General features: G+C 46.0%; 1 pseudogene; it reads left to right on the top strand.

The window, feature by feature from the left end:
- LOC138301789 (DNA fragmentation factor subunit alpha-like) overlaps positions 1-14225 on the top strand; it is a 120743-nt pseudogene that overhangs the window by 23516 nt on the left and 83002 nt on the right.

Below are 14225 nucleotides of genomic sequence, written 5' to 3'. Positions count from 1 at the left end.
TATGCAAAGAATTTTTTATTTATAAGCCAATTAATTCAATACATGATTTAAAAACAGGCACAGAATCACTAACCTACAGAATCTATACTGTTATGTCAAGTAGGAAGGATTCAATGACATTACCCAACCTGCTAGTTCGCGTGTGTAGAAAAAAACTACCTTGAGTAAATAATATCCTCACAATCTCTTTTTGTATGCATTCCATTCCGCATTACCACAATTAAAATCAAAACACCCTATAGTTCATTAACTTTTCAGGAGCTTAAAGTTACTCTAAGTAAAGAAAATCATATGTACTTGCACTACTTATAAAATCTCCTTGTTCAAGGGAAATTATTACAACAGCCAAAAACATCTAATGAATTTAAGGGGAAATGTCTGTTCAGTAATTACTTGCAGCACCATTAAGTTGTGCAGCTGCCAGACGCAGACTCGCATTTATCTTATTTCAATATGTCGCCTTGCTGCATAGCACCTTAAGGAATTATGCGCTCGTAGTGCCTCCAGCCATGGCAGCTTGCACAGCTAGAGGTGCTAAAGCACCATTCTGTGACAGTGAGAGATTGGAAATTCAAGAACAAGTTTCATACAAGGAGGTCAGAACAGGTTACCTGAACTAGATGGATTATGGGCAGGGCTACTAGAATTGTGCGATTTTGTAGCGATTTTTTTTGCATAATTATAGTTTTGCTGCATTTGCCACACAATCCATCATCTGCCGAATAGCCTGCAGATTTCAACTAAAAATATTGTTTCTAGCTCAAACGGCCCAAATGTTACTAACACTGCAATGACTTGTGTGACCTTGAAGTGGAAGGCCCTCTGTAAAGATCGACTGGTCGCCTTTCTGTTGATTATTCCTACATTTGGGTATTAAACTGGTACTAATAAGGTGCAACCAATGCCCAGAAAGTATTACCAAATTTAAAAATGACGAAATCATGTAGTAATACTGTTACAAAATGAGTAGCATAATTTGCCTTTTCATGATGCATAATTTACTCAGCCCTGCCGCATATTTTGGCACTCTCCTGCCGCATAATTCCAGTGGCTATGATTATGGACAAGGAAGTGCAAAAATGGTATAATATCTGGCGTGATCCTTAGCTCGCTACCTATCAAGTTTACAAAATTGACTCTTCATGTGTACACATGTCAACATTAGGGTGGTGTTTTTTAGTAATATTTTGAGAATTAAGGATCTTTACTTACAGAAATTATGAATTATGTATTTTGGTTTCAATTGTATAATAATATCAGTGCAGTTCACTCCTTGGGGTTTTGAGTAGATAACTCTTGACATTTATTAAGCAGATGAGAACCTTTTTACCCACTGTGTCTAAGCCAGGGTCTCTGATGGCCTCTTCCAGGCACAATGGTATCTGGATACTCAATAAATCGACTGTGCCTGGAGGCTATACTGTCAACGAAGGTCTGAGCCAGTGCAGTTCTCAGTTTATCTTTGTACTACTTGATTTTTTTTCATAGGATTTGCATGTTCTTGTTACCTGAGTATATGGTAACTCGTGTCAGTATTGGGTCTGACCAGAGTTATTTCATGGTTTGCTTTCTCAGCTGCATGTCAGTGAGACAAATATGATCAGGAAATTCCATACAACACCAGTGCTTTGTCATTTGCATGGGCTACCAATAAGGGTCAGATCATATTCAAGGCTCCACCTGTTGGCCATGGGGGATAGGTAACAACACATAATTTTGTGAAATTACGAATAACTGTTTTTATCACTGCTAGAATTTATAAAATGCAGGGTCAGGAGAACTGGTTAAGACTATATTATTTTTTGCCAATTTCCTCTTTTCTGGTCTGGTTTTCTCTTCTGTGCTTGGAAGCCCCATTGAGTCTGTAGCTCTTAATGAGGGAATTGGAGGGATTACCCCCTCTGCTCAGAGGTCACCACAGCCATATGGGATCAGTTTTGTTCTACAAGGAGGCCTAAGACATAGGAATAGAGGAGTCCTTAACCAACTTCAGAGCTTGCTTTTAACTTGGCATTCCAGGAAATTACACTTGAGATTTGAGTATGCTGAAAGTAAATCACGCATGACTGTGCTGCCGTCACCTTGGTGTAACCCTGGGCCTAATGCATTGCCCAGGGGTGTGGAATTAAAAAAAATATCTACTTGTACATGGGCCAGGTTGCTTCTTAAATCTTCTTGTCCCGTAAAAAAAAAATCTACTTGTCCCTTTAGTGCCATGTAGTGCGATGACAAATTATGGCAGCAATCTCATTATGTAAGAGCTCTGATAATAGCCTCTTTGATTATGCTAGGGCTACTAATATGGTAGGGCTTGAATACTTGCAATTTCAATCCCTGCTATAGCAATTTCCTTATTTTGCCACCTTTCCACAGAACTATATAATGGGGCTGGAGGAAGCAGTAAGCAATAGTTCCAGGGCTGGAATGCCTTTGAGTCTGCAAACCTACTAACTTGCATGTTTTACGGATTTTCACCAGCTCTTCTCTAATCTTTTCCCATAATGAGAATGGTTGGGAACTTACTCCTGACAATGGCAGAAGTAGTTCTTCCAGGATCGGGAAAAAACTGGTTGGAAGGAAAGTGAACTTGTAAACACTCAATAGAGTTCACATGATAAAATCTACACATGCATGATTTGCTCCTGCCAAAAGAGAGTTCACAAATATTTTCTAGGAGTACCATTTACTGGTCTACTTCTGTAAGTTCTGTGAATTCATGAAAGCCACTAATTCAATGACATATACTATGGGTACACTTTTGTGACTTTTTTTTTAAACAATTCGGTCCCTAATTAGGTCTGGCATTAAGACAGACATTTGTTTTAAATAAACTTCTATTTCTCTCTCAATCCACTGGCTTTACTGTTAGTGATCGCATTCCGCACTTCTACAAGGAGCATATTGGCACACAACGTAGTTTGGTTCAGTGCCAGGAGCTACTGTGGCTATCAGTGGTGTAACAAAACTGGAGGGGGCCCCCCTGCAAAGAACATGGAGGGCCACTCTCCAAACTCACAAAAAATGTCAGATCGGTTGGCTTTGCCAGTGCTTGTTCATTTTCATGCTTTCCATAATCTTGCTGAAAACGGTTACACTGATTTTCCATTAGGAATATTTTTTGGGAAATATTAGCATGCATCAACACATTTTACTAAATGACGCTCCAAAGAAATAACACCTGAAATGTTATTGTAGCGAAAAACGTTTTTTTTACTACTCACATTGTTTTTCTGAACATTTTATTTTGAAAGCAAAGAATCATCACTCTTGCTTACAAGCTTCTGCCTGCAAACATTTGCATCTAATCAGAGAGCATTCTGGGAGCATTATGTTTAGCCTCATATTGGTAAACTTTTCAAACATGTTTACACTTTATTTTAATGGAACCTCTGTCAGTAGTGCAGTGCGACCTTAAAACATTTATTTACAGCACTCTCCCTAATAATAAAGGCTTTTCATTAATACCATAAATACAAGTTTGAACAGCATTAACATACGGGCACACAAATTACCTCAACTGCAGAGAGTTCTCATAGGAATTCCACATCCCTGAATGCTGTAGCCCACCAAGCTTTGCACATATTCTGCAAATCTTCCTAGCTCCTGATAAGAAGAAAAAAACTGTTTTGTACATCAGAAGGCTATTTGGACTGAATCCTGAATGCCAAAGTTGGACAAAACAGCTTCCCAACTGCCACTGTTTACAGGAGCCTTGTGTTTCTTGATGCCCCGAAGTGGCCTTGTAGCAGTGAATAGCAAGGACCCACAAGGACTCCAATGACCCTTTCTAAAACTAAAATGCATGGGGTGCTATTTGCTCCTTTCCTACTTCTGCCACTTTTGGCCTGTTTGTGAGTATATGTCAGGGTGTTTTCACTGTCTCACTGGAATCCTGCTAGCCAGGGCCCAGTGCTCATAGTGAAAACACTATGTTTCCAGTATGTTTGTTATGGGTCACTGGGACCCTGCTAGCCAGGACCCCAGTGCTCATAAGTTTGTGGCCTATATGTATGTGTTCCCTGTGTGATGCCTAACTGTCTCACTGAGGCTCTGCTAACCAGAACCTCAGTGGTTATGCTCTCTCTTTCCAAATTGTCACTAACAGGCTAGTGACCAATTTCACCAATTCACATTGGCATACTGGAACACCCTTATAATTCCCTAGTATATGGTACTGAGGTACCCAGGGTATTAGGGTTCCAGGAGATCCCTATGGGCTGCAGCATTTCTTTTGCCACCCATAGGGAGCTCTGACAATTCTTACACAGGCCTGCCACTGCAGCCTGAGTGAAATAACGTCCACGTTATTTCACAGCCATTTACCACTGCACTTAAGTAACTTATAAGTCACCTATAAGTCTAACCTTTACCTGGTAAAGGTTGGGTGCTAAGTTACTTAGTGTGTGGGCGCCCTGGCACTAGCCAAGGTGCCCCCACATTGTTCAGGGCAAATTCCCCGGACTTTGTGAGTGCGGGGACACCATTACACGCGTCACAATGGTAACTCCGAACATGGCCATGTAACATGTCTAAGATCATGGAATTGTCACCCCAATGCCATTCTGGCATTACACCCTCTCCCTTTGGAAAAAGGTGTCAGGGCTGGGGAGGAGTAGCCTCCCCCAGCCTCTGGAAATGCTTTGATGGGCACAGATGGTGCCCATCTCTGCATAAGCCAGTCTACACCGGTTCAGGGATCCCCCAGCCCTGCTCTGGCGCGAAACTGGACAAAGGAAAGGGGAGTGACCACTCCCCTGACCTGCACCTCCCCTGGGAGGTGCCCAGAGCTCCTCCAGTGTGCTCCAGACCTCTGCCATCTGGGAAACAGAGGTGCTGCTGGCACACTGGACTGCTCTGAGTGGTCAGTGTCAGCAGGTGACGTCAGAGAATCCTTCTGATAGGCTCTTACCTGTATTGCTAGCCTATCCTCCTTCCTAGGTAGCCAAACCTCCTTTTCTGGCTATTTAGGGTCTCTGTTTGGGGGAATTATTTAGATAACGAATGCAAGAGCTCATCAGAGTTCCTCTGCATCTCTCTCTTCACCTTCTGCCAAGGAATCGACCGCTGACTGCTCTGGACGCCTGCAAAACCGCAACAAAGTAGCAAAGACGACTACTGCAACCTTGTATCGCTGATCCAGCCGCCTTCTCGACTGTTTTCCTGGTGGTGCATGCTGTGGGGGTAGTCTGCCTCCTCTCTGCACTAGAAGCTCCGAAGAAATCTCCTGTGGGTCAACGGAATCTTCCCCCTGCAACCGCAGGCAACAAAAGACTGCATCACCGGTCCTCTGGGTCCCCTCTCAGCACGACGAGCGTGGTCCCTGGAACTCAGCAACTCTGTCCAAGTGACTCCCACAGTCCAGTGACTCTTCAGTCAAAGTTTGGTGGAGGTAAGTCCTTGCCTCACCACGCTAGACTGCATTGCTGGGTACTGCGTGATTTCCAGCTGCTCCGGCTACTGTGCACTCTTCCAGGATTTCCTTTGTGCACAGCCAAGCCTGGGTCCCAGACACTCTAACCTGCAGTGCACAACCTCCTGAGTTGTCCTCTGGCATCGTGGGATCTCCTTTTGTGACTTCGGGTGAGCTCCGGTTCACTCCTCTTCGTAGTGCCTGTTCCGGCACTTCTGCAGGAGCTGCCTGCTTCTGTGAGGGCTCCTTGTCTTGCTGGGCGCCCCCTCTGTGTCCTCACGCAATTGGTGACATCCTGGTCCCTCCTGGGCCACAGCAGCATCCAAAAACCCTAACCGCGACCCTTGCAGCTAGCAAGGCTTGTTTGCGGTCTTTCTGCGTGGGAACACCTCTGCAAGCTTCTTCACGACGTGGGACATCCATCCTCCAAAGGGGAAGTTCCTAGTCCTCTTCGTTCTTGCAGAATTCACAGCTTCTACCATCCGGTGGCAGCTTCTTTGCACCCTCAGCTGGCATTTCCTGGGCACCTGCCCAATCTCGACTTTGTCGCGACTCTTGGACTTGGTCCCCTTGTTCCACAGGTACTCTCGTCCGGAAATCCATTGTTGTTGCATTGCTGGTGTTGGTCTTCCTTGCAGAATTCCCCTATCACGACTTCTGTGCTCTCTGGGGAGCTTAGGTGCACTTTACACCTACTGTTCAGGGTCTTGGGGTGGGCTATTTTTCTAATCCTCACTGTTTTCTTACAGTCCCAGCGACCCTCTACAAGCTCACATAGGTTTGGGGTCCATTCGTGGTTCACATTCCACTTTTGGAGTATATGGTTTGTGTTGCCCCTATACCTATGTGCTCTCATTGCAATCTATTGTGACTGTACATTGCTTGCATTGCTTTCTATTGCTATTACTGCATATTTTTGGTATTGTGTACATATATCTTGTGTATATTTGCTATCCTCATACTGAGGGTACTCACTGAGATACTTTTGGCATATTGTCATAAAAATAAAGTACCTTTATTTTTAGTATATCTGTGTATTGTGTTTTCTTATGATATTGTGCATATGACACCAGTGGTATAGTGGGAGCTTTGCATGTCTCCTAGTTCAGCCTAAGCTGCTCTGCTAAGCTACCTTTTCTATCAGCCTAAGCTGCTAGAACACCTCTTCTACACTAATAAGGGATAACTGGACCTGGTGCAGAGTGTAAGTACCCCTTGGTACCCACTACAAGCCAGGCCAGCCTCCTACAGAATCAGTCTGCCAAATTTCCAATGAGAACTGACTGAGAAAAGCTCTCAGAGCATCTTCGAAGGTTGTGTTAAGCATTGTCTTCCACGGGACACCTATGTCACCCAGTGGCGTTTTTGTTTTTGTCTTTCTTCTTCACAGAGATCATTCAAATAGGCTGTTTATCCCTTTTGAGCCCTCATCAATTATGCATTTTACACTTCAAACAAATGAAGTCTTGGCTCCAGTTTGTGACCAAGCCTGAAGATAACCATCATCACTCAGCTTAGTTCACTATCTTATCTGACTGTCTGCACTTAGGTATTAAAGTGCTTGTCATTCTCTGGCCCTCCTTTACATAATTCCCACAGAAACTAGTTTCCCCCCAATAAGGATTATGAGTACAGCAGAAACTGATCTTGTAAATGGTAAAGCTACTTGAGTGGAGTTAAAACCTGCGAAATAGGTGCACAAACATTTATTGCTGTGGTTGTTCAACTACTGGTAATGAGTTCTTTTTATTTACCATGTTTTTACTTTCTCAAGAACCTGCTGGTGTGATGATCACAGGAACCATTGTTATTTTGGATGGGATTATTTACTACTATATCACGTGAAACTAGATTGTTGTACACTATAGCCCCCCCACCACCCTTTCAATACATCTCGGGACACTACATTGTCATGGTTGGGAGAACCCACCAACCCCATCCCCATTTGTAAAGTTATCCTTACATAAGTTTTTAATTAACTCTCATCTCTAACCTATTCACACTACTTGTATGTATGTGTTGGTATATAAGGAACCAAAACGTAGCTCAAAAGCAACACCAAACATGGTTAGTTTGATTGCAAGACAAGCTGGAGTCTTGTTGAAGGCTTTATAAGTGATAAGGCACATCTTCAAGATTATCCGTCTGGAAGTGACTGCCAGTGTAGGTCTTTTAATGTGGGGATGATGCTAAATGTCTTAGAGCCCTTTCTGGGATGGCTTGCAGGGTGCTAGGACAGTGTAGTGGAGACAGATGACCAGGGCGTTGCCTACATCCAGATGCATGAGGACTAATGCTTGTAATGTTGTCCTAAAGTCATCTCCCTGAAAACATTTTTTAACTTTCTTCAAGAGGAAGCATTGGAACCACCTTCCATGCAATCTGTTGCTTCAATAAGAGGTCAGTATCAAGGGTCAACTAAGAGATTTTGCATGGTCTGTCAGCTGGAGGAATGAAGTGTGATATGTTTTTTTGATTATAAAACCAACCAGGGGAGAATCTGGGGTTGTTTGGTGCTTTTGCCAGACAGGAGGAAGTTAGCCTCTAAGCAATTTAGCATCAGGAAATTAGTTCATATTCAAGAATGGATGCGTTTCAGGCAGGATTTAGGTATTTGTATGTAGGTGGGTGGAGCTATTTTTAGGTAGATCTGGGTATCATCTGTATATTGATGGATCTTGAGGTTGCTGTCTTCAAAAATGGATCCGAGAGGTTCCAGAAGATTGGAGGAATGATGAACCACTAGGTTACTCCGCAGGAGACAAGGAATTCCCATGATATTGTAGAAATTTGCACAAGTTGGTGCCAGTTCATGAAGTGGGATATGAACCATTTCAAGATGGGATCTGAAAATCTCATGCATTGTTTTAAGGTGTTAAGCAGAGTTAAGTGGTAGACTTTGTCAAAGGATGCATAAATGTCAAACAGGACCAAAATGTCTTGCTGTTGAGGAGACAATTGCCGTTGAATACTTGCAGTATTGCTGCAGCATGCTCTGATGCATGACTGGTAGTTCTGTAGTAGATTAATCTTGCTGATGTGGTCCTGTAGCTGGGTGTTGACTGCTTTTACAATGATTTTTCCTTTGAATGGAAGGTGGACTAAAGGCTGCAAGTTGGTGAAGTTGGCTTGTTCCACAGAGGATTTCTTTAGCAGGGCAAGAATCAACCCAATCTTAAGGGCGCTTAGGAATTTTCCTTGTCTTAGATTGGCATTAACAATGCAGAGAAGAGTTATGAGTGGCCTCTTCTCAGAGTGATTTGAACATAGAAGCGTGGCTTCTTCATAGGAGATGAAAACAAATAATGGTTTTGAGGATGATAGCACTAAGAATAGACAACCTAATTTTATTTGAAGGAAGGGTAATTTTGCTGTAAAAGCAACAGTCCCTTTGAAAACCTCATGCTTCTACTGTATTCTGAGTAGGCATGCTTCTAGTATGGCATGGTTGATATTGCACTGTCCAAATTAATCAAGCATAGTATGGCTGATAATGGAAGTCAATTAGTTAGTTGCCTCCTTCTATGCCAAGCCAAGAGACAAGGTCTCCTTATTGCATCTGGTCCAGGAATCTCCCAAATTGAGGGGAGACGAGAAGATCCATGAAGAGGGGCATCACATCAGAAGGAGCGAACACTGATTGGCCAGCAGCCTTGTGCTGAGACTGACCTAACCACACATGGCAGTGACGGAAGAGCTGCACAAAATAGAGGGCTCAAACATGGTGCAGCAGGAAAATCGGCACCCGTGACTGGCACTACAGTTCAGAATTTGAGTACACTGGAGAGATGTCAGATGTCCAAAGGAAGCTGCAAGTGCGGGAGCTGACAAGATCACTGGGCAAGGAGCTAGAGTAAGTAGTTCATTGTGCTAACGAGAAGCCTCAGACAGTGGAACAAATGCAATAATTACTGAACTCAGTGAGAATTGGGGAAGACCAACCAGTAAGGGTTCACCTAGGAAAAATTAACTGGCTCACAATTGAAGGTGTGAGGCTTCTTTTCTAATTTGGACTATCACGAAGTTTAGGACCTCTATAACATTTTGGAAACCTGTTCTCTGTCCAGATGTGACCACAGACCTTCGGGGTGGGCCATGCAGATATATAATACAAAACCTCAGAATCAGTTTGTCTCACAGAGAGATATGTGGCATCAAATGGCATAATGAAAATGCCAATTGTGGATGTGGAGTCAGATCTCGAGAAACAAAAGCATACGGTTGATAACATAATTATATTGCTTAAACATAGAAACTCAGCCGGATCCAAAAATGATACTGCATTTGTTGATACATGTATGGCAATCTGATGATGATCTTGGATATTGAAAGAAAAATTGGAAGAGGCAACCAATGCTATTGTACATCAAAATTCTTTGACAATATAAATGGCTTACGACCTATTCAGCAATCATACTGATTTGGTTTATAAAATCACACTATATGTGATGTAGCTCACTCCCCGTAAGATTTCTGTTTTTATAAAGTATTGTCTTTCAGTTATCTAAGTTCATAACAATATGTAATTTAGATCAAAACTCATATATTAGATATTCTTACTCAGTAATACTTGTACAGCACTATTTAATGGTCCTATATTTGTTCACAATTTGGGAATTGGGCTAGTAATGCACTATCATACAAAAGAAGGGGCCGAGAACCTTTTTCTCATTCTGGGGCTAAGCCAGGCTTGCTGGCTGCATGCCCAGCAGTAGGGTCTTTCCAATGGACCAAAGCACATGGGATCACTGATGTTCTGGCAGGTGTGGGACAAAGAGATAGAGACAGAAGCTCATAACCACAAGGTGAGATTTCTTTGACCTTGGAACTCTAGAAAATTGCACATAAAATATGAGGGACCTGAAAGTGAATCTGGGTAGACGTTCCGGAGGTCATTTAATTTTAAATTTTACAATACATTTGCTTATGGCCAAATTATGATTGGTGCCTTTGAGGCTTAGAAGAGCACCAATAGCAACTTTGTATTTCTTTACATTGGGCTTTGCTTAGACCCATTGTGAAATATTTCTAGAGTTGTTTGTCACGTTCCTTTGCTGCTCTGCTCTGTTTACCTGTTGTGGGTACCGAGTGGAGCTAAAATAAGATAAATTAACAAAGCAAAACCTCTTGGAAGAACTTATGTTGTGCGATGGCTCACTTTGGACGCCTTCAGCTACCTGTAGCTGATTTGACTTAGATTTTCGTCTTCATTGCAAATTTGATGTCATTAGTCACATGGATACAGGGGGCGTGGCTAGCGAGCCAAGATGGCAGACGCAAACTGATCTCGCTCAGCGACTCATCCCGGTTTATCTGGCAATACGACAGCAAGAGGGACCAATGAGCGCCATGTACCTGGTGTCCTCCCGAGTTGGACCCCCAGTGCGGCGATGGCTTTGATCGCGGCAGTGGGGGACGCCGCGACCGCTGCGTGAGCGGTATTATTGCGTGTGGGACAGACAGTAGCGGCCTTCCTGGAAAAGGCGTGGAGGGCGGACCTCGCTGAGGAGACGTGCGGCGGCCGCGTACGGCCTGCGGTGGAGGTGACGCCCGAAAGGAACGCCGACCTCGGATGTGTGCCCGACCCAAGTGCACTGACGCGTCCTCTGCCGGTTCCGCCCTCTGACGGCTGGGGTGGCCCTGGGGCCTGCTGCGGCCCTACAAATGAGATAAGTGTGGGGCGGCCTGCCCCTGCATCCCCTGGGTGTCTTGCGGCCGCCGGCGGGCCCTGACACAGACCCACGTGGAGGACCCCTGAGCTGAGCGCCTGCGGGGACATCGCCACGCAGGGCGGCACGGCTGCTCGTGCTGCTGCGCCATACCTCGCCTGATGCGCATGCAAGTGGGCCTGACTGATCCTCTTACCTCGAGGTGACGCTGGACCTTGCCAACAGCTGTGTCCTGGGGGCACCTTCTTATCGGCCTCCTGGGCACTTACGGTAACCTTGCGGGCCGGGGAACAGAAGCCTTGCGTTTGCTGGAAGACACAAGAACACACTACAACTTGTTGGTGGACCCCCCGGAGTGGCACCAGCCTACACTGACATTGCCCTATTTGGCGACACATGTGAGGTGAAAATCGGGGCTGCTCGTGCTGCCAGGCACGCTTTCCTGAGCGGTGCGTGCAAGCGGGCCCCTTCCCATCAAATCTGCTGAAACCAGACTTGTGCACATGGTGACACCCTGCAAAGACGCGAGTCAAGTTCTTGGCACAAATATGGCGGGAGCAGGCCACCTTCGCTCTGGAGCCGGAGTTAAATCCTTGCTGGACAACTCACCCCAAGACAGCCAAAAACTGGATGCCGTGCTGGCGGTGGTGGAGCGCATAGGCAATTCACTGGAACAAGCCCGTACCTCCCTGGAGGGAAAGATAGATAGGGTGACCAGTGACCTTACCCTGCTATATGCAGACCACCGCAAACTATCGGACAGGACATATACACTTGAGGGCCGCCTTGACGAGCTGGCTTCCACAACGCATCGTCTGGAGTCTTCGCTACAGGATGCCCTGACCCACATAGAAGGGCTGGATGCCGAGGGCCGCACCCGTAGAAACAACATTCAAGTCATTGGCCTTCCGGAGGGCGTGGAGGGCAGCGACGCGGTCGCCTATTCTGAGTCTTGGCTGCGGGAACTGGTACCGGGGGGCTCCCTGACGCCCTTCTTTTCGGTGGAGCGCGCACACAGGGTTCCTGTCAGATCACGGCCTCCAGGGAGCGGACCTCCCCCTGTCTTACTCCATTTACTTCACTATGCAGACAGGGATGTTATCCTCCAGGCGGTCAGGACATCACCCCCCATTCTGAGTGGATAACGCCCAAGTCATGCTGTTCCCTGACTATACGTTGGCAGTGCAGAGAGAGCTCGCCTCATATTTGCCTTTAAAACGTAAACTTCGGGCCCTCAATCTTGCATATTCTCTTCTATTCCCGGCCAAACTCCGCATAACAACTGAGACCAAATCCTATTTTTTCACTACACCGGAATCGGCGTGGGAATGGCTGGAGTCCACTGGCTGTGTCAGTGGACGCGATCCGGAAAAGAGCACGCCATCAACGTGGGATCACCGCTCCCACGGAAGACGCAGCCGCAGAACACGCACTGCCACCCCGGGTAAAGCAAAGCACATCTATGACCTGGAGCAGATCATACAGGAGCGACGAGGTGCACTGCAGTCGGCAGCAGCCATTAATGTACTCCAGGTTGTTTCGGAAGTGGAAACTGAACTCTCACAAACCAACAGTGAGGAACTTTCCTCTCTTGAACATTTTTCTGGGATGGGGTCCCCAACGCGCTTAGGGGTGACACCCTGGACGGCGGATGACCTTTTCTAACACCTTTACACCATCTCTGCTCCATCAGTGGTATCCTGAAAGGATCTTTCCCCCAAAAGGCTCTCCCCCTCAACGACAGTGTTCATTGTACCCGGAAGTGGGTCCTGTGTTGCCTGCTCCGTGCGCTGACGATGACTTTGACTATTATGGAGCAGTTCCAGGTGCGCTGAGACACCCGCGGGAGCCCCCCCCTAATGCCTCTACACGCTCTCGTATTCCCCATGTGTCAAATTCCATTGGTACCCCCACACCCATGTTTTCTGGGGTGCTCGCTATACTCCACAGCCGCCTCCAAGTTACCGTGCCTACCCCACTCTCCTTCTAGTGGAGAATTGTTGTATATATTTGTTTTGTTGAACTTATAGGTTATTTGGTTTGGGCAGATACCGGTTGTCCCTCTGCTCTAATGGAATTTTGTTTATTAGTATTGAAATGGAATCTGAACCTTCCTAGCCTGCCAGTCTACTGGAACCCCGCTATTATCCACACGGCCTTACATGCACGACGCACACAGTTGATTAACTGCTACTACTGTCATGACCCACCATGAACACACACACTGCACTTACATGGAATGTGCGCGGCATACACACGCCCTGGCGCAGATATTCCGTATATTCCTATCTAAAAAGACACTCAGTACACATAGCTTTCTTACTGGAAACACATTTAGCGCAACCTGAAGTGTCTTGCCTGCAGGGACGATGGAGGGGACAGTTATACGCAACAGGTTACTCCTCCTATGCCAGAGGTGCTTTGGTTTGGATCAGGCCGGGCATCCCCTTTGTGCCAGAGGACCAAATTGTTGACGAACAGGGGCCCTATGCCTTGGTACGGACGCAACTTGCAGGCCGAGCCTTGGCGCTGGGCTCCATATACGCACCGAACTCGGATCAGGCCTCCTTTCTCCGCTCCCTGTCCAATCAACTATCGGGATGGAGTGATTATCCTTGGTTATTGGGGGGGGGGGGGGACTCCAACTGTGTATTGGACCCTGACTTAGATCGATCCTTTCCTCCATTACCTGCGGCGTCCACCATGGTTGCTCCACGTGCGTTGAACGCCTGGATTCAGAACTGGCACCTCCTAGACATATGGCGCCATTGTAACAACACCGACAAAGTCTGTTCTCATTAATCCCCCCCCCCCCATCGCCTGCATGTGCGTCTTGACAGATTACTATGTACAGATAATTTTTACCCTGCAGTATTGGAGATCGACTACGTGGGTCGCACACACTCAGATCACAGCCCACAGCTCATGCTTCTAGGGTGGGATACCTCTCCCTCAAGTGTTCCCACCTGGAGGCTCCGGCCTGAACTCCTGGAGGACACAGCGTTCAGAGCGTAATTAGATAGGGCGATTCCCGAATACTTTGAACATAACAAAGGTACGGCGTCCTCCGGTCTGATCAAGTGGGATGCATTTAAGGTCTTTGTTAGAGGCCACTGCATGGGAACACAATGGAACCTCTGCCGTTC

Source organism: Pleurodeles waltl, chromosome 6 (assembly GCF_031143425.1).
Source record: "Pleurodeles waltl isolate 20211129_DDA chromosome 6, aPleWal1.hap1.20221129, whole genome shotgun sequence".
In the NCBI taxonomy this organism is placed as follows: Eukaryota; Metazoa; Chordata; class Amphibia; order Caudata; family Salamandridae; genus Pleurodeles; species Pleurodeles waltl.
The sequence above is the reverse complement of the archived record's forward strand: the minus strand, read 5'-3'. Positions and strand labels throughout refer to the sequence as shown.